The sequence below is a fragment of the Hippocampus bargibanti genome, linkage group LG03 (assembly GCF_051943395.1).
Source record: "Hippocampus bargibanti isolate YZ-2025 linkage group LG03, ASM5194339v1, whole genome shotgun sequence".
Taxonomy (NCBI): domain Eukaryota; kingdom Metazoa; phylum Chordata; class Actinopteri; order Syngnathiformes; family Syngnathidae; genus Hippocampus; species Hippocampus bargibanti.
In genome coordinates this window covers 26859835-26881708 of record NC_142736.1, presented here as the reverse complement: position 1 = coordinate 26881708, position 21874 = coordinate 26859835, and the positions used below count along the sequence as shown (strand labels likewise).

At 40.9% G+C, this 21874-nt stretch overlaps 1 protein-coding gene across 2 annotated transcripts in view; it reads right to left on the bottom strand.

Annotated features, from left to right (window-relative positions):
- Positions 1–18503, bottom strand: part of LOC148900863 (semaphorin-4B-like) — an 89064-nt gene extending 70561 nt beyond the window's left edge. Inside the window, exon 1 of one of the 2 annotated variants that reach the window (XM_088992876.1) lies at positions 18449–18503. The gene's annotated coding sequence lies outside the window, so the exon portion shown is untranslated. Of the gene's footprint in view, positions 1–1050; positions 1212–18448 lie in introns of those variants that run through there. The other variant, XM_088992875.1, reaches the window with a different exon arrangement.
- Between the last annotated feature and the right edge of the window lie 3371 nt (positions 18504–21874).

Genomic DNA, 21874 nt, shown 5'->3' with positions numbered 1-21874 from the left:
AATCAAATTATCAGTTAAAATTTAATCAGGCAATATTAAATAAATGAAACTGTTCAACCCATCAACCTTTGTGATCTTCATTCAATGACTGGTTTGGTCATTGTTTTGAAAAGGTAGCCTCATTTTTATGAAACAAAAATTTAATAGACTACAGAAAGAAATTCTATTGAGAGGCTGAAACAGGAGAGATTTGAACTTTGTTGTGGATTAATTTGATAATCAATTTGTTGTTGACTAATCAATTCATTTTGACCCTTCTAGATTAAGCTGGATTCAATCTACATTTTGGTTTGAACCAACACAGTGATAACGTTATAAGGATTAAGAGTTACAAAAATGTGGTTTTGAACTACGGCGCCATATACCCAAAAAATGATGTTGGATAAATCAGGTCAGATGCCATGATATCAAACATCCTTTAATCTCGAGTCTATCAGTTTTGATGTGGATCCACATAACGGTAATCTAATGAAACTGGGTAACAAAAAAAAAAAAAAAACATTTTATGTCATTTGCATCAGTAAAAAAATAATGAAATTTGATTTGACCAAGGTTTTGGTGTGTCCTGATATATTGGTGATACAGCTATTTTTATATCACAGTCCTGAGGGGAAAAAGCGGTTCGCACAAAGTTTACTGTGTGTGCGAGGTCAGAGGTTGGCGGAAAAAAAAATGAACAGTGGTTGAGCCTGATTTTTATGCACCTTGATATCTTCATGTAAATGACAATTTTTTCCCGTTCAGAACAAATACTTCATATTACATATGTAATTAAAAGCCATTAATTTTGCACTTGTACATTAAACCATTTTAATGTGTGAACAAATTCATGATATCTCAAGTTATTAATATTGTCCGACAAAGCTTTAAGATTGACCCCCCACCCCTTTTTTTTCGAAACTTGCACATCTCTAGTCTCCGCAGACTGGCGTTAACGTAAAATACTTAAAATCCGACGTAATTGCTTCATTTCAAACAAATTGCTGACAAAAAAGAGGAATCAATTAAAAGAGCTCGGTACACATATAGAAAGACTAGATTGTCACTCACCATTCCTGCCCACCAAATATAATTAAAAAAAAAAACACACAAAAGATCCAATGATGGCTTCAGTCTTCGGTGTGCTGAAAAGAAGGGCAAAAGTGAAAAATATTCGGGTTCATATCCACCGAACGCCGAAACGCCGCTCTTCTAACTGACGTGTCACTCACACGAAGTCCACTCTGCAAGTGTGTGCCTGTGCGTGTGTTTCGACAGGGGCTTCAAAACTTTAAGCACCGCCCACAACTACGATCCGTGACGTCACGCTCACAAGCGTGTCCTCTTACTATCGATAGCGTCGGAAAAAAATGCTCGAGTAACTGTCGTGTTGTCAAATAAGGCACCACAGTAACTTTTGTTCATTTTCTTTTATAGGCTCGATTTGGATCACATCCAGATTTAACTTGTGAGCATGAAACATTGAGCAAGTTGTGGTGGTGTGTGTGTGTGTGTGTGGGAGGGCACTTTAATGGGCTCACATTAACATCTGGACCAGAGCGAGATGCAACAGGGTTTTTCTTTTACAGTTTTTGTTTCTGCATATATTTATCAACACATGTTAAAATGAAATAATTGAAATACATATTATTACTTACTATTAAATACATACATTATTGTCATTGTATGAAATATGTTGAGTCATTCCAGAATAAGATTCAGAAAGTAAAGTGTGGTCAAATTGATGATAAAAAAAAAAAACTGTCTTTTCCTAGTTCAAATGTTGCTAAAAAATGGTATTTTTGCACAATCTGTAATATTGTGACTTATTTTTCGTTGTCTCACGTGCGTCACACTAAAGTTTAGATGTATACCAGAAGCAGATCTGGATGAAACATTCTTTACTGCGAAGACTTTTGAATCTGAATTGCAATCCGAAATATCCGATTTGAATAAAAATACACATCTACTGATTTCTTAAAATTTATCCAGATGAAAAGAGGATTTTGTGTTTGTGTTTCTGTGTCATACAAACAGATGTATTTATTTAGCAGAGTTATTTTTAATTGTGAATATGAAATAAAAAAGAAATATTTTCATATTTCATCTGTATAAGCTCTCAGTCATACAGGAGTGGTCCATCGATGAAAAGGTTTCTTCAGCCGTCATTTGTACTTCTTTGAAGGTGTCGGACGTTTCGCTCCTAATCTAAAGACCTCCGTCAGCGAACTAAAGTGGTGCTGGTACAAGACACCTTCAAAGAAGTACAGATGATAGCTGAAGAAACCTTATCATCTTTTCATATTGTATTTTTTTTTTAATTTTGACAAAATGAGGACCAGATTTGGTTTAACCTCAGTTTGACATTCCAGATTGTGTATATTTCTCTTAGGCCAAGTTGTTTTTGCCATGTGTATGTTTTGGCTATGACTAAGTCACTGCTTCTTCTTCTTCTTGTTCTTCTGCTATCCACTGCAGCCAAGAAGAACAATGAAAGAAAGCAGCAAGCGTCCGGCACAAAGAGCATTACAGAGGATTACGGGCAAAGGCAGAGACGTGAACACAAGCGGACGCAGCCATTCATGTAATCTCCTTTCACTGCTGTAAAAAAGACTAAAATGTCATGTTGCGCTTGTCACACTCCAGTCATCTCCCGTCTGCTTTGACACCAGTAGCGCCGCTCTGCTTAATACAACGCAATTTTGTTGCTTTATAGAAAATCAATGCTGAATGTTTCTCAACAGTTTGATGAAAGTGGTTTAAAAATACAAAAAAATACAACAAAAACCAACTTCAGGTCACCTGAGGTCTGTAAAACTGGCGAACCAGCCAGAACAAGTGTTAGCGCTAGCATCTGCGCTAACATTCGTCTTACTTTTGTGACTTACAGACTTACTCTCAGCTAACTTGCTATGTATGTTTGTTTGTTCACATGACAGCGCAGAAATTAATATTGTTTTACCTTTTATTTTCTCATTATGTATGTATTTATTTCTTTATTTGCTTTGCCATTTATACATCAAATCATCCATTCATTTAACAATTCATTTATTTAACTATGGATTAAATTATTCATCTTTCATTCATATTCATCTTATTCATTTAAGTATTTATTAGTGTCTCTGTTTGTTTTTGTATTTATTAATCAGTTAAATACATTTTTTAATTAAAAAAAATGCTTTAATTTTATTTGCTGATGAAATATTTTGGAATGTTTATATTGAAACTGCTATCTCGCTAGGTAGCTGGCTATCTACCTTGCTAGCTAATAGATAGCTAGCTAGGTTTCTATCTATTTGAGTTATTCCAGGTTGAGTGAATGCTGGCACATGTGGCTGCCGCTGCCTACCCGCAGGAAAACTTATCTTGTGACTGTAAAGTGACCTTGAGAGTTTTGAAAGGCACTTTGAAATGAAATGAAATGTATTATTATTATTATTATTATTATTATTATTATTATTATTATTATTATTATTATTATTATTATTATTATTATTATTATTAATGGGTGTTGATGGCAAAACACACAAATGGCCTTAGTCATAGTTGTCCATGTTAAATGCTTTGTTACAGCTTCAGCTGTTAAAGCGCTATATAAATCAATATGTATTGTATTGTATTGTATTGTATTGTCATTCGCGTTAAAATTAAATACATTTACGATGAAGAAATGTTTTTTCTTCGTGTCTCCATGATACTTTCATGCATTTTTATAATAATGTTCAGGCACATATAGGAGGTTCGTATCAATCTTTATAAATATCACAATGTCAGATTTTAACGGAGTTCTGTACTCTAGTCTGTAATTATTGGTGGTGCTTGTTTACAATGCTGTTTTATTGAATGGCTTGCAAGAAGATACAAAGAATTGGCTGAACAACATCTTAGTCATGGGAATGGTATGCGCTTGTGACCAACACAATTATTTAACCACCTTTGCTATTCGTTTTTTTTTTCTTTTCTGATTACGTTTTACATATTCTTACATTATTGTGATTATATAATTATACAGTATATTTGTCTTGCTTTGTTTTTTATTTTTTTGACTTGTCGAGGTGCGGTGTTAAGCTGTTTTACAACCATTTAAATTGTCAGTGCTGTCTCTGTGCATGGCTTTTGTGTGAAAAAGTAAAAACCGTGAAATAAATCAGATTGAAATAAGAAAGTAAAAGATGTCATACGCTCACCAAGTTGCTTTGCATCCTTATCACAATCCTGTGATAAGAAACAAATGGCCGCCACTTTGCCCAAGGTTCTATTTCACAGTGGCGCCATTGTTAAGCACATCGCTCTCAATCTACAGCCATTCACATCAGGTCAGATTTGAGTGGGGTTAAATAGATGACAAGCTCTCTTTGTCACACTGGATTTGGTGATGTGTTGTACATCAATGTCATCATCGAAGCATTCCGAGGGGGACCAAAGATGCTGACAAACTACTAAGTCATGAAAGCATGACAGGACTCAGCTCGTGTCTGATAACCTTCAACCCCCAAAGTCAGGAGAACGGTCGAGAGATAGCAAAAAAGTGAACTTTCACCTATAATAATGTTTTGCTCTGGGTTTTCGGGATTGCAAAAACATTCATTATGGATTCACTGAAGACTCTATTCGAGTCGAAATCATCTATATAGTCATCATTGATATTTGCGATGAGCTTGAAGTCAACTACAGTGATATCTTAGCTTACGAACTTAATTGGTTCCCAGACAGTGTATAAGGTGAAAAGTGTGTATCCCCAAAAATAATTTCCCATAGGAAACCATTAAAATGATAATAATACGTTCCCAGGTCCCCATAAAACATAATTTTCTACTTTCTAATTTTCTAAGGCTTAAAACTACACAAAATATCTTATTTTATGTATAATAAATGTGCTACGGTATTATAATTAAAGAAATAAACTGTACTATATAATAAAGTCGTTTTATTTACCTTTGTGATTGTCACGTTTTGCGAGGTGGTGATGGCGGGTTCGGATCCCAAAAAGCAGGCAGGAGGGAGCAGGGGGTTGTTTGACAAATTGTATTAAAATAAAGTCAGCAGGAACAAAATGTAAAACATCAAAATGATCTGAATGGAAAAAATACAAAGTAGCAAAAGAAAACCAAGTGTAAAAGTCCGCCAAGGTTAAACAAACACGTACACAATGCATGCTGCAACCAAGCAGCAAACAAACAATGAATCGGCACCGGATGATCGTGCCAGGTGTCTTTTTAAGTGTCATTGATTATAACGACCAGCACCTGCGAGGCTGCCGGCAGGGCTGACGTCGCTACCCGCTGGTCGCCAATTTGATCGGGACGACCAGCACCTGTGCAGGTGCAGGCGGGGCCGACAGCGCCCCCCGTTGGTCGCCAACCAGATCATGACAGTACCCCCCTTCAAGGGGCTGCTTCCAGAAGTCCCAACAGTCTCCCAAAAGGTCCACTCGCCAGGGAACGGTCGGTGGAGAGGGCAACCGCTGCCTCTCCAGCATACGACGGGCGGCGGCCTGATGGGAACGGGACTCGGCCTGGGGTGGACGAAGACGCGGCACGGATCGTCGTGGGCGTGAGTGCGATCCCTCTCGCACGTTCACGCGACGGCGCATGGCTCTGCGTGGACGTCGAACTGCCAGGCGCAGAATGGCACCCCGTACGGCCGTATGGGACCAGGTCTCGGCCGGACGCCGACGTGGGCGTGAACTGCCCGGCTCCGGGGGAACGAGACCAGTCCAGAGCCGCTCCGGGATCCAGCGGTGAGTGGGGTCTCGGACTGACGTTGACGCGGACGTTGCACGGCTCGTCGTGGATGAGACTCAATTCGTCATGCACGACGACAGCGTGGCTGGACGTGGGCGTGCAATGCCAGTCACCCAGTTTCACCCTGGACGGCCACCTGGAAGGAGGTCTCGGCCGGACGTTTACGTGGACGTTGCGGCTCGTCGAGTGACGCAATTCAAACTCGACGAGGCTTGCGCTAACGTGGACGTAGCATTGCCAGGCACAGGGTGGAAATGAGACGGGTCCGATGTACCTGCGGGATCCGATGGTAGGCCGATTCATTCTGTCACGTTTTGCGAGGTGGTGATGGCGGGTTCGGATCCCAAAAAGCAGGCAGGAGGGAGCAGGAGGTTGTTTGACAAATTGTATTAAAATAAAGTCAGCAGGAACAAAATGTAAAACATCAAAATGATCTGAATGGAAAAAATACAAAGTAGCAAAAGAAGACCAAAAGTAAAAGCCCGCCAAGGTTAAACAAACACGTACACGATGCATGCCGCAACCAAGCAGCAAACAAACAATGAATCAGCACCGGATGATCGTGCCAGGTGTCCTTTTAAGTGTCATTGATTTTAACGACCAGCACCTGCGAGGCTGCCGGCAGGGCTGACGTCTCTACCCGCTGGTCGCCAATCTGATCGGGACGACCAGCACCTGTGCAGGTGCAGGCGGGGCCGACAGCGTCCCCCATTGGTCGCCAACCAGATCATGACAGTGATGGTCGTTAATGGCTTGATGGAATGGAGTGGCCGGTTTCATCATCATTTAACACTTGATGAGGAACGTAGCCTTCTTCTTTCACCATCTTGAGGAATGATCCCTTGTAGGTGCTTTCTCTGCAATAATTTTACCTAGTTCTTCATCAATTGTGTTCTGTTTAGCTGGGTTGATTTTGACTTTTTGCATCAAGTGTACAGATGGCTTGTGCGGGTTATTTGTGGAGCCTGATTGAAGGGATATTTTAACCTTGCAGTCTACACTCTGCCTTTGATCTATCAAAGTTGAAACGAATAAAAAAATTCACGGTTTTCTATCCATTTTGTCACTCCCCTCACTGCTGCATTCTTGACCAATCACGTGGCTTTAACCACATGAATGGGCTTTTTCCCGAACGACACATCACTCATTGAGTCAGCTCCGTGTGTATCCTGAAAAAAGTTCGTATGCCAAGGTAAAATTTTCATAAATGTAACGTTCGTAAACCGAAAAGTTCGTAAGCCAAGGGGTTCGTAAACCGAGGTATCACTGTATTTGCTAAGTGGTGCCTCAATTTACAAATGTGTCTTCATATGAAATTTTTAATTTACAAAACATCTCAACAGCAGTTACGAATTCGGGCATTTCCATGTTTTGCGGATGACACCCAGCTCTATCTCTCCAGCAAACCCGACGCCTCTCCTCCACCTTCTTCCCTTTCACTCTGCCTCTTTGAAATGAAATCCTGGTTTACCTACGACTTCCTCAAACTTAACAGCGAAAAAACTGAAATTCTCCTTGGTACCAAATCCACCTTGAGCAAAGCTAACAGTTTCTCTCTCACTATTGACAATTCAACCGTTTCTCCCTCCCATCAGGTGAAAAGCCTAGGTGTCATTCTTGACAGCACACTATCTTTCCACTCCCATATAAATAATTTAACCCGGTCTGCGTACTTCCACCTACGCAATATAAATCACCTTCGCCCGTCTCTCACTCCTCACACCACTGCTATCCTCGTGTCATAGTCTTGTCACCTCCAGGATTGACCATTGCAATTCACTTCTTTGGTGTCCCTCAGAAACTTCTCCACAAACTTCAACTCGTCCAGAATTCTTCAGCCCGGATCATCACCAGAACCTCATCCTTTCACCAGATCACCCCAGTCCTCCAAGAGCTCCACTGGCTCCTGGTCAAATATAGAATCAACTTTAAAATTCTTTATACATTTAAAGCTATCCATACCTATCTGACCTTCTTCAAATTTCTATTCCCTCTCGTTCTCTCAGATCCTCTTCCTCCCTCCGCCTATGTGTGCCCCCCCCCACCACCAACCGTCTCAGCACGATGGGTGACAGAGCCTTCAACTGCTCTGCTCCCAAACTTTGGAATTCACTTCCTCCCAACATTCGTAACATCAGTTCTCTTCCCACCTTCAAGTCCCATCTTTTTAAAATTGCATTTTCTGTGCAGCTCTCTCTCTCTTGGTTCTATTTATAATTGTATTTTATTTATTGCATTCTATTTGTGATTGTGTTTTATTTATTATAGTATCTAGGCTTGTCTGTGACTGTAAAGTGTCCTTGAGCGCTTCGAAAGGCGATTACAATGTTACTGTTTTCAACAGTAGCCAAAATGGAACTGTATAGTGCCACTTAGCAGTTTTTTTTCACGACGATACTAGTGCAGCGTTTTCTACCGGAAACAAATTCCTTGTGTGTTCTACATACTTGGCAATAAAGATGATTCTGATTCTGATTCTGATGTATTATTATTCTATTATCAGTAGTACAGTGAGACCTCAACTTACAAACACCTTATCTTACAAACGTCTTACAAACTTCACATTTCTGAAAATTAAACCTTATAATAAGCACTATTTTCATAATACACACCCACCACGGCTGGCGAAGTGATCTTCGGCGGAAGCACACAACCAAACAGCACCAGAGGTTAAGTTACCAACAGCCCATATGGAAGGTGACTCTCCTTCCATAAGCCATCAACGACCATCAAAAAGCTAAATAAAACTTTATTTTACAGCACAGTTTATTTCTTTAATTACAGTCCTCATGTAATGTGCCTCTCTTTCCAAACAGCAATTCTGTTTGACCTTTGACCTCCAACGCCATTCCATCAAGCCGTCAATGACCATCACAAATGCAAATAAAGTGACTTTATGATACAATGCAGTGTATTTCTTTCATTACAATACAATAGCACATTTATTATACATAGAATAAGGTATGTTGTGTGTAGTTTTAAGGCTTATTTAGTTGAAAAGTATATTTTATGGAAACCCGGGAACGGATTATTCCCATTTTAATGGTTTCCTATGGGAATTTTTTTTGAGATACACACTTTTCGCCTTACACACTCTGTCTGGGAACCAATTAAGTTCGTAAGTTGAGGTCTCACTGTATGTGTATGCTGTTTGACAACACCAATAAATCATGAAACCGGTCGTTGGTGCGCAAAAAGTTTCCACACCTGTGCTGCAAAAATATCACTGACATTATCGATTAATGGCCTTTGACTTGACTTTCATCACATAATAGTTAACTGCAAATAAATGTACACTCGATTGATCTCTAATGAGGGCAAGCGTCAAGCGCTATAAAAAAAAAATGAACATTTGGATAGATTGAAATGTCTTCATAAGTTCCGTGTAAAAATCACCTTTAGAGATGTTACGTCTGCTCGACTTTAACCGCAACACACGTTGATATCAATCATTGTAAAAAGCAATGACATTCATCAACTTGCATAATTCCCAAGGGTAATAAGGAAATAATTATTTGAAGTTTGGATGACATTTTCATCGAATATATTAATACCGGGCGGCCCGGTAGTCGAGTGGTTAGCACAACGGCTTCACAGTGCAGAGGTCGCCGGTTCACGTCCCGGTCCGGCCTCCCTGTGTGGAGTTTGCATGTTCTCCCCGGACCTGCGTGGGTTTTCTCCGGGTCCTCCGGTTTCCTCCCACACTCCAAAAACATGCATGGCAGGCAGATTGAACACTCCAAATTGTCCCTAGGTGTGAGTGTGAGAGTGACTGTTGTATGTCTTTGTGTGCCCTGCGATTGGCTGGCAACCAATTCAGGGTGTCCACCGCCTCGTGCCCGAAGACAGCTGAGATAGCCTCCAGCAACACCCGCGACCCTAATGAGGAATAAGCGGTACGGAAAATGAGATGAGATGAGATATTAATACCGTCTTCAAATGTGTTTTTGAAGAAAACCCACAAAAGCACAGAGGAAAAACATGAAAACTCGTCTGGATTTGACTAGAACCAAGAACCTCAGAACTATGAGGGAAACATGCCAACCACTTGTGTACCATGACGGGGCTTTGATCCCTTCGATTCATAAACACTCATCTTGGAGCAGTTTAGTTTAGTTGGGATGTGCCAGACGGCTCACACTTAAATGAATTTTACTGCTGTGCAGATGTCATGTGGTCAGCGAACAAAGAGAGTTTAAAAAAAACAAAACACACACACACACACACACACACACACACACACACACACACACACACACACACACACACACACACACACACACACACACACACACACACACACACACACACACACACACACACACATATACACCAAAGTGAAATGATGACCAAAAGCCATCTGGCAACGGATCGCCTGCTGATACCAAACAAGCAGCCCATGCACTCCTTCTCGCCCATCAGCAATAAAAGATATAATATCTGGCCCGGTGGGACATGTGGCATTTATATGAATTATCTCCATCTTAATATCCTAATGCCCCCGAGACTGGCGTGTGGTGACATCAACCACGCGCAGGCCTGTAATGAGTCTGCGTTGAATACATTATGCATATTTCGACTTTTATTCCCACTTTCTTTGTGCCTTTGCAGCTTGTGAAGGGGGTCAGGGGTCAAGGTCCCGCACAGCTGCACACTGAGAAGATTGCGGAGGTGGGCTGCGGCGGGGGCGTTTGGTGTGCAGGAAAGATAGACCCAACGGGCACGGACAAAGATTGAATGACTTTGTAAATATGCAGTCGGGTGAATGATGTTTGAGGAAAGAAAAAAAACAATGTTTGCAAGAATTCTATTGATTTTGGATAAAATCCAATGTAAATGATCTGACGTAGCGGATGACAAAGCAGCATCTTGAAGTGTTTCTTTTCAGCGTAGTCCTAATCACAAGTGATCTTCAGTCTTGGCAAGCAGCCTATCGATGTTGACTGAAGCAAGGTATCCAAGGCCTGTGACATCAAAGGTACTTAATCTGTCTTTTGTACTTTTATGGCTCTTGCACAATTATCAAACTGATCTTTGTCATGGATTTCACTTTCATCCTGAAACTAGTAGCCTATAGGTTTTAAAGCACTGAGGTTAAATATTTAAAGAATATGGTACATGCTCCATTTCAGATGACCTGCTACTGAGGGTTCACATATCTTCCTCATACTTTCACTGCTCTGTCAAAACAAAAAGCAGAGTCATATTGAATGATTTCCGTCACAAGACGGTTAAGGTAGCCGAGGTCAAGCGTCTCATTTTTGTGTTTCTTTCCAGTGCTTGTTCTATTAGTTTTAAATGGGGCTTCCACAAAAAGTCATGATTTTACAAGGGAGCGCAAATTATAATATACTTTACTGACACATTATTTCAGATGAGCTGGCTTTAAAGGACAACCGACACCATTTTTTTGTTTCCGAACTGATATCAGAAAAACCTTTTATAGCATCTAAAATACCCAAAACGCGCAGGCTGATATTTTTAGTCAAATGCAAAACACCAATAAAAATGACTTCAAGTGTCTAAAAACTAATTTAAAATGACCTCAGAAAGTTTCATTTTCAGAAGGTCCGGCCCCCTTGTTCGTGACGTCATGCCAAGACGTCTTGCCTTGCTCGAGAATCAAAACAATGACTTCAGTTCTGAAGAGGAAAGCATTAATGTTTGCAATCGATTAAAGAAGTCCTTACGGATCAATTGGAGCCGCCAGGACTCCAATGTAGCATCCCAGAAAATGCACAAGATGGCGCCAAAGCTCTGTTGGAAATGGGCTGATTTGTCTGCTGGGAATTTGTGTCAACTAGTATCAAATAGTAGTCTTGGTGCAACACGCAACGATTCACCATTGTGTTTTCCTTCTAATTTCGCCATCAACACGGATCAACACGAAGTTTTCAGACCAAACAAAGTACCCAAAATGCATTGTGTGTCGCTTTCTCTGTCAGGGGCGTTCCTGACGTGACGTCACGGTAGGTATCATCATTAACTCAAAAACAAGACTTCCTGAATAATCAGCGCGAGTTTTAAAACGTAAAATATAGCTATATGCGGTGGAATCTTGGTAAAATGCGCTCAGTAGAAGTCATTGGAAGTGATTTTACAAATTATGGACACAACTTGCCCGGAGGCGTCGGTTGTCCTTTAAGGGGGCGGTCCTGTGTCATGAAAATGGCCCATTCATCACTTAACCCCTCTACAATGCAAGTTAATGTTGAATATGGCTTTTAATACTAGGGTAACTCGGTTGTGGCACGAGTAGGTTGTTAATAACCAAGCTTCAGAATCAGTTATATGGTGCATGCAGTCGACATGTTTTTGATAATTTAGCTCTTCTAAAGAATAGCCGAGTCAGTTCATTTTTCAATGGGAAGACGGTTTGAAACTACAATAAAGTCTCGTTATATCGATATTCAAGGGAGTCCGAAAAAATATCGATATAACCGGGACTATCGATATATCCGACCCTGTTGTCATGTAATTTTCTCCGTGTGTGCATAGAAATAGTATCGATATAACCGGGACTATCGATATGTCCGATATCGATATAACGAGACTTTACTGTATCTTGAAATGTACAATTATGTGTCAAAACAAGATACTTATTGATTTAGCATTTGTGCCACAAAACAGTCAGAGGAAGTTGACGTCGTCCACTTATCCACTTATGGAACAAAGATTCCAGGATGGACTTTTCCGTTCGCTATTTCCAGAAATGGGCTTCACGTTGTCATGTGCTGACTGTAGTATAGATTGAGTGTCTCTGTTTAAAGGCAAAAAGTCAGGAAGATAAAAACCTTCATTGAAGTCAAAAGTAAGTTTAGACTCTCACAGAGTTAATGCAATTAAACAGACTGAACGACTCTTCAAGGTGAATGGAAAGTCTATATTATGGTCAAGATACAAACGGGTTCAACAGCTGCTTGGCCATTTCTCCATAAGTGAGCTCTCAGACAGTCATCTTTTCCACACTTGAAGACAGGACACTGGCTTGTGGTGAACACATCTGCCTCACAGTTCTGAGCTTTTGGGTTTGAATATCAGTTCTAACCTGTGTGGAATTTCTATGTTGTCCTCATGCCAATGACTCCCTCCCGCATTCTGAAAACATACACTTTGGTTCATTAAATTCTTTAAACTGTCCATAGGTTTGGATTTGAGTGTGAAAGGTTATATATATATAAAACCTGCAATTGCCTGGTACCTAATCCAGGGTGTACCCAAAATCAACTGGGATAAACCCAGCTAATGAAGTCAAGCACTACAAAAATAGTTCAATGGATGGATGATTGCAGCTGCTCCAGTGCGCGTCCAGTGAAGTGCAGTGAAGATATAAAGGTTTGGTGCTACATTTAAAAGGTCACCATGGAGACAATGTGTCACTTATGAACTGTAACGAGACTTGAATTGGTCAGAAATCAATGAAGTATCTCAGCAACAGCACACGTTAACCTTCGGAGAAGCCGACAGCCCCCATTGTCTGTTTGCTTTATTAGTTTGTAGTTGCAGCCTAATTGCTGTACGCCCTGTACAACAGCTGTGCGAACCGCCGGCCCGTGGGCCATTAGCTGCTGACGGAAAAAATATATACATATACAGTATATTACTCATCAGAATCAACAGGTGCATCCACTTGTGCCTCTGCACGCACAGCATATTGCTCGTCTTGGTCATGTGACACAATAGTAACAAAGTAAGCTCACATGTGAGTGGAATTGAGTGAAAAACAAATGCCTTTGGAGAGATTCTTCGGAAAGCGGAAAATAACAGACACGGGGGGCTACAATATCCGTAAAATGATATAAAACACAGTTTTACCTTGAACTACAGTAATCTAAGTAGTTGTAGATACATTTCAGTTATCAACTCTACACTAGTGAAGCACACTGCATTGAATTTAGTGACTCAGCGCTATTCATGGTAGTGCTGGAGCTCACAATTCCGTGTTAGTATTTACACTGCACCAAATGAGGCAAGTGTTGAAACAGATGTAGGCTTTAGCTAAATTCCATGGGGAGTTCGGTTGTTTGGTGTAAGCCAACACTGGCTTGTTGTTTTCAACAGCGTCGTGCTGCTACATGGACTTGTGGCAGCTAGCTTCTCTAGCTGCTAGTACTGTAGCTCTAGAGCTAGCAGAGATCCCATAACAATGAAGATTAGCGATCCAAGATGGAGTCAATTCTTGATTGATATGCTTTAAGGATTCTCAATTGGAAATTGTGTTACATTGAAGAGTGTTGAAGTTACCAGGAATAGTGTAACATGCAGTTACAGTGACTATCGACATAAGCCAGGGTAAAGTATTTAAAGTCAAGCAGTTTCTCTATATTCTTTTCTCTGACTTTTGATGAGTTAGAAATATATTATATGTTCCTTGTCTTTATGGAAAATGAATAACAATATGCTTTTTTGAGGGGCGTGGCTGGAACTCAATAGCCATGAAAGCACGGTTTTACCTGCTAATCTGCAATGTATCAGCACTGCAATATCCCAAAAAGAATTGCTTCAGTGTGTGTGGTATACATTTATTTTGAGGGGGAATGATGTTGATGATGATGATGATGATGATGATGATGATGATGATGATGATGATGATGATGATGATAGTGATGAAGATGGTGATGATGATGATGATGATGGTGGCAATCACTAGCAATGAGTGAGTTGAAAGGCAGAGTAAAGCTAATTTGCTTGCTGGTTAATTGAAGAGCAGCACGCTGATTATCCGGCGTGGAGAATAGTGTTGTTGGTGCGGCAGCTGGATTAAATTTCTCCCTAGATTGACTTGATAGCTCTTTGAAATGATGGATCGACTCACTGAGGAAAATCAATGACAACCGTATGAAGTGAAGAGATAATCTTAAAAGGGACTTGTTATTGGAGAAAATGGCTTTTTCATTGCTTGTATACAAATACAGTGGGGCCTTGGCTTACAAACTTAATTGGTTTCCAGAGAGAGTGTGTAAGGTGAAAAGTGTGTATCCCCAAAAAATATTTCCCATAGGAAACCATTAAAATGAGAATAATCCGTTCCCAGATCTCCATAAAATATAATTTTAAAACAAAATAAGCCTTAAAACTACACAGAACATACCTTATTCTATGTATAATAAATGTGTTATTGCATTGTAATGAAAGAAATACACTGCACTATATAATAAAGTCAATAAAGTTTATTTACATTTGTGATGGTCGTTGATGGCTCTTAATTGACACCTGTTGCTTTCTGACTTGTAAGGTCTTACGAAACTGAGGCATCACATTATCATTCATCATGTTGATGATTCTCATAATCACAGTCTTTTCTGGATGGAACTGTTCAATAAAAGCCTGCACATCATTCCACTTAGCCAACATTGCCTTCATGCTCTCACTTGATACTGCAGCCATCTCCTCCTCCTCGCCCTCAGATGACAACTCCCGAATGGCTTGCTTTTGCTTGTCCTATTGACGGCAAATAAAATCCTCTGTGTTGAGGACCTCATTATGGTCAGCAACAAGCTCCTCGATGTCATCTGTATCCACTTCGAGTCCCGTAGGTCCGGGCAGAGATTTTATTACAACAAAAGACGCGGCTCCGATGATTCCACGGACCCGGAATAACGCGACAAAAAAACAAAAAGGGGAGGCGGGCGAGGCGATCCGTCCAGCCTATGAAGTAAGGCAAAATTTAATGGCACACGGGGGTGCAAAAGCTTGCGATCCCGGAAGGCAACAAACTTACGCGATCGCGGCTAACAATCACCTCGGGCGAAGCAAACTCTTGTGCTGGCAAGTTCAAGACACTGGCGAGGCGTGAGGTGTCGTAATCATCCGGTGCTGGTGACAGCGACTCGTTTAAATGTCTCAGTATCGGTGATTATGGGATTGACAGCAGCTGGCGGAGGTCGGGCGCGGCAGCCCCGCCCTAGCTGTCAACTCGCACGTGACAAGTTCAGTGTCATTAGTCACGTGAAAGCATCGAGTAAATAAAGCCTTTGTGTAAAGCTTTGTTGCGAAGGATGGTAGCAATGGTGGACTTAGCATATCAGTACCGGGCCGCTAAATCAGGCAAACGCACACCTCGTTCGTGTTTCTCAATGATCTCCTTCTTCTCCTCGACTGTAATTTTGTTTTGTGTCTTCTTCGGCTGAACACAAACCTGTGGTGGGGTCTTTTTCGGTCCCATAACAGTGTGCACTCATAGAAAGGGGGTGTGGAAAGGTAGGCAGGCTGGGGCGCTGTTCGGTCACGTGCTTTGGTGTTCTGTGGGGCGCCGCACCGTGTGTATCCCGAAAAGTAGTGCTTATAGCAAGGTTTAATTTTCATAAATTTAACGTTCGTAAACCGAAAATTTCGTAAGGCAAGGTGTTCGTAAACCGAGGCCCCACTGTAGTTAGGTCTCCAAATTTGAAAATGTGTCTGCGAGTGACCGTTCATGCAACAACAGTACAGTGGGATTTATTTACATAATCACCCACACCACCCCCACACACACAAAAACGGATTTTTTTGAGAATTTTCCACAGTTTCATTTGAAGATGTTTTGTTAACAGCCCCTTGACAAAATATGCATCCATCCATCCATCCATTTTCTAATCCGCTGGACTCGATCCCAGCTGTCTTTGGGCAGTAGGCAGGGGACACCCTGAATTGGTGCGCAGCCAATCGCAGGGCGCAATGACAAAGAACCACCCAATCTCACACCTTGAGACTGAGAGCTTACACAAACCTTGTGACAATTTGGAGTGACCTACCACGTATGTTCTTGGAATGTGGGAGGAAACCAGAGTACCCGGAGAAAGATCACACAGTCTTAGAAGAGTAGTGTGTTTGATCTTCGGGGTACATTTTGTCACACACAGTCATAGAAGTGTCTTAAATTCTGCCTCTATGAATAAAAATGCTTTTATTTTTTATTTTACTTACGTCCTCCCCCCTCACTCTTGGCTCAAGCAGAAGTCACTGAAGTCAGAGCTCCTCCCTGGGTTGTCATGGTAATGACAGCTGAACACGCCATTGACATGGCAGTATACAGGGTGGGGTATAAAGTCACTTACCCCCAGTCTTAAAAAAAATCAACAGGACAAAACAAGGAAAGTAGTGTGTTTGATCTTTGGGGTACATTTTGTCAAACCAAACTGTGAATAAAAAGCACAAATCTTCAGAGAAATGATATGAAACGGTTTTACTTTGAAGTCACAGCGACAAAATGACGTAGCGGTTCATTTGCCAATACCTGTCTGTGTCATTTATATGGCAACCAACAACGAGAATCGGAATCAGAAATCCTTTCATAGTCCCACGAGTAAATTTGCAGCTCCTAACCATCACTTACTTTCAAGATGCAACATCAAGGTAGACAGTGTTTGAGCCGGTCGGCTTTATCATTTGATAGGGTTAACATAATGATTCAGAGTTTAGCTCTTTTTTTTTGGTCAAACGGCCTTTCCAGGAGGCTGAAAAAAATTCTCCATAAGAAACAATGAAAATAAATCCAACTGTTACCATTTTAAAGCAACAAGTTTTGTGGAGAGTCATTAAAAAGAAAAAAAAATGCTCAGAAAGAAATAAACCCCCAAAAATATTTTTCAAATGATTAAATTAATTCCTCTTGAATAAAAATAAAATAAAATAAAATAAAATACATTTTAATAAATAACTAGCAAGTTTGAAATCACGATAAAGTAAATAAGTAGAAATAAATTACACACTAAAAAGACCCTTAAAATCTTAAAAAGCAGTTACTGTAGATGAAACAAATCCCACAGTTTCAAGTTTAAAAATATACAAATTCCCCTCTTTTGGAATTCAAAGTTGTGAAGTAGCAAAAGAGCAAATGTATTTTAAATATAAAATTAAATAGATGAAAGAAATGTTCCCAAAAAGTGTAGGAATCATAAAAATGAATTGCTTGAAAGAAATAACCCCACCAATTTTTTTTTAAATGATCAAATTAATTCCTCTTGAATAAAAATAAAATAAAATCTAGTGTAATAAAGAAATTGCAAGTTTGAAATCACGTTGAAGTAAATAAGTAGAAAAAAAACTTACACACTTGAAAAAAATGTTTAAAATCTTAAAAAGCAGTTAAATGAAACAAATTCCACATTTTTAAGTTTAAAGATATACAAGAATGTCTCCTCTTTTGGCATTCAAAGTTGTGAAGTAGCAAAAGAGCAAATTTATTTTAATTCTAAAATAAAGATGAAAATAATGTGCTTGCGAGATTCAAAGGTAGAGATCAGGTTCCAATAACTCATATTCTCCTGCCAAATCCCACAGTGCCTCCCAGTGAATGCATATGTCACCCACATCCCTACGCATGCACACACACACATGCACACCTTCCATATAATGACACTGTCAGAGCTTTATTTGTAGCCAGTGCATCTTCATTGTGCAGCTGGCCAGGACTCACAGCAAACTACATCACAGCACTCCTCACTGGGAACTTAAAGCAGCGTAATCATCAGCATCCTCAGCGTGCGTTATCTCCCGACAAGGTGACCGACATCCCTCCTAGATAGGCGCCTCTGAGCGCATGCCAGCTTTGAAAATGACTTGAACACACATACACACGCGAGCCAAGAAGCTGACTCAGTGTGATGCAAGACCACGGCGCCGGTGCTCCATCACACACACTTCATTAACCTCAATGACAAGGCAAAAGCATCCTATTGTCTTATAGTGCGAGGCATGCCAGCTGCTGTCATGTATCAAAAAAAAAAAAAAAAGGAGGTACTCACCGCAGACAGGTGGATAGATCGGAAGCTGCAGTGGCCGTCGGAATCCCCCTCCTTATCCTCCTCTTGCCGGTGTGTAAAGTGAGTGGATGTGTGTGTGCTGATCCAGCAGATGCAGACTGGAGCCACCAATCGCAAGAGGCGAAGGGGATGGAGAGGGTGTGTGAGAGATGGCAGAGGAGGGGTCTGGTAGCATTACATCATGGGCGAGGGAAACGGTTGTGTTCTGCAGGAAGTGGGGGAAGGTGTGTATTTGTGTGTGTGTGTGTCCTTGTATATTTTCTGCAGGATGATTAAACATGCTCATGATGCACCTGCACAGAGCTGTGATTAACAACCATTCAGAGGGAGACAGTAAATAATCCGAGCCCTCAACATGTAATAGAGGCGAAAAGTGAATAGCAGATGGACATTTGCAAAAATGCCCTTTTCCAAGCCCCTAATGGCTCTCTTGTCAGCTTGAACAAGCATTGATGGACATCTTTAGGAAAGAAGGTGCTGACATTTTGGGTGTGGAAGAAGCTTCGCATAGGAGCATACAGACATCATCTGTTAGTGGAGTCTAAAAAGGAACAGTGAGGGCAGATAATTTTGGGGGGAATGGTGTCAAGCAAAAAAACAATGACAGCTCAGGGTCAACCCAACACCTCGGCTCATGAGAATAAGACACCAGCATATACACCACATACTGATAAGAAAGTCTTTCTTTTGTGCTTAAATGTTAGTTAGGAGTTGATGCGGCAGGCATCAAGGTCGGAGATGGAGAAGGCAGACACATCAAGTTGGGAGACAGTGTTGCTACACTTCAGAAGATCACTGCAGCAGACTTCTGCCAAGAGTTTTCGAGTTGCAAACATTCCATCCATTTATTTTCTCAACTGATGATCCTGCTCGGGATTTCTTTCTTTTGACAAAGTCGGAAAGGGGGTGTTTGCGTCGTTGTGGGAGGGAATGCAGCTAACTTGTTTGATATCCAATGGAAATCCTCTTGTTCCCTTCAAATTTAGCGCAGAGAGGCCTGCTATCTAAATAACAGGTGTCAAAATCAGGGCCCGGGGGTCAAATCTGTCCCACCATATCATTTTATTCAGCCCGTCAAAGCAAATCAAACAAGTGAAATTCCATGATGAGTGCTTAAAGGACAACCGACACCATTTTTTTTGTTTCCTAACTGACATCAGAAAAACATTTTATAGCATCTAAAATACCCAAAACACGCAGACTGATATTTTTAGTCAAATGAAAAACACCAATAAAAATGACTTAAAGTGTCCAAAAACTACTTCAAAATGACCTCAGAAAGTTTCAGTTTCAGAAGGTCCCACCCCCTTGTTCGTGACGTCACGCCAAGACGTCTTGCCTTGCTCGAGAATCAAAACAATGGCTTCAGATTCGGAGAAGATGCTTTCTTGTTACTCATCCAGTTATGAATATGATTCAAATAGTTCTGAAGAGGAAAGCATACATGTTTGCAATCGATTAAAGAAGTCCTTCCGTATCAATTCAAGCCGTCAGGACTCCAATGTAGAGTCCCAGAAAATGCACAAGATGGCGCCAAAGCTCTGTTGGAAATGGGCTGATTTGTCTGCTGGGAATTTGTGTCAACTAGTATCAAATAGTAGTCTTGGTGCAACACACAATGATTCACCATCACATTATTTATGTGTTTTCTTTCTATTTTCACCATCAACACGGATCAACACGAAGTTTTCAGACCAAACAAAGTACCCAAAATGCATTGTGTGTCGCTTTCTCGGTGAGGGACGTTCCAGACGTGACGTCATGTCAGGCATCGTCATCAACTCGAAAACAAGACTTCCTGAGTATTCAGCGTGAGTTTTAAAACCTAAAATATAGCTATATGCCGTGGAATCTTTGTAAAATACGCTCAGTAGAAGTCATTTGAAGTGATTTTACAAATTATGGACACAACTTGCCTTTTTCGCTGTTCATGTCCTGTTTGGGCGGCAGCTGGCAGAAAGCACAATTTTGATTGGATGATACTGACCTAAGGTGGCTGTTGATGTCGAAACAGGTTAATCAGAATCAGAATCAGAATACCTTTATTTATTTAACGCCCCCTTTTAAATAAGCCTGACGAGTAAAAAAAAAAAAAAAAAAGACGAGTATCATACACTTCAGGTTGAGTGGATCGAAGGATTCGCCTTTGTGGAGAGAAAAGGCTCTGCCGTGATTCTAATTTTCAATGAAACTGTCACGGTTTGCGAGGTGCTGATGGTTGTAGATCCCAAATAAGCAGGCAGGAGGGAGCAGCAGGTTGTATTTGCCAAATTGTAGTAAAATAAAGTCAGCAGGAACAAAATCTAAAACATCAAAGTCATCTGAAGAGAAAAGTACAAAGTATCAAAGAAAACCATGAGTAAAAATCTGCCAAAATGAAACAAACCTGACAGGGTGAAACAAACACATACAATGACCCAACACTGAATGGTCGTGCCGGGAGTCCTTTTAACTGCCACTTATTGGAACGACCAACACCGGTGCAGCTGCACGCGGGGCCGACAGCGCTATCCGTTGGTCGCCAACCAGAACGTGACAGTCTGCCACTGATCGGCACGACCAACACCTGTGCAGGTGCAGGCGGGGCCGAGAGCGCCGCCCGTTGGTCGCCAACCAGATCGTGACAGAAACAATACCATGAATGAAACAGTTGAATATCAGTGCCACTTTGACAAGCCCCATGCTAAGGTTAGCATCAACATACTTCTGTGAGAGACAGCAGAAAGCAAGCGTGCAAGCTAATGAGCAGTGTGCAGACTAGCTCGCAGTAACTTCGCCTATGGACCCGGCAAGTTGACTTTCATTCCGATTGTTTGGCTAGATTTGTTGACCAATCATGAAGAATGGAAAATTATTCATATTAATGGTGAGTATTATCACAAAGTTATGTTGAATAATACATTCTGACATTTTGTTGAAATCACCTGCATGCGTGTGTGTGGCTCTCACTGAAGAATATTTCTAAATATTTTACTTTTCTTTTTGACTCTTCGTCAAAAAGGTTCCCGACCCCTGATCTAAATGGTACAATGAATAGATGGTGTCCATGCAAGAGATTGGTACACACAAAGTTGGTTTAAAAGCAATTGCAAGATCTCCAATTACCTGCACCATGATCAAATTCACCAAAATACTGTTGCGCCACCTGTGCCACTGCTGATACCCGCTTTTAACAGGTCTGTCACCAAATTGACCATATTGCGCCTGCAGCGTGTAATCAAAAAAATGCTCACAGTCTGCAAAATTCTCCAAAACTATCAAATAAATAATTTTCCCCACGATGAACATGAAGGCATGCCAGTTTTCTGTTTAGTGCACACGCGTCAGTTTATGAAAATAGGGCCCGCAATGTACTATGTCACTGCTTTTGCAGCCTCAAGTACTTACTCAATAAAAGGATGTGAGTCA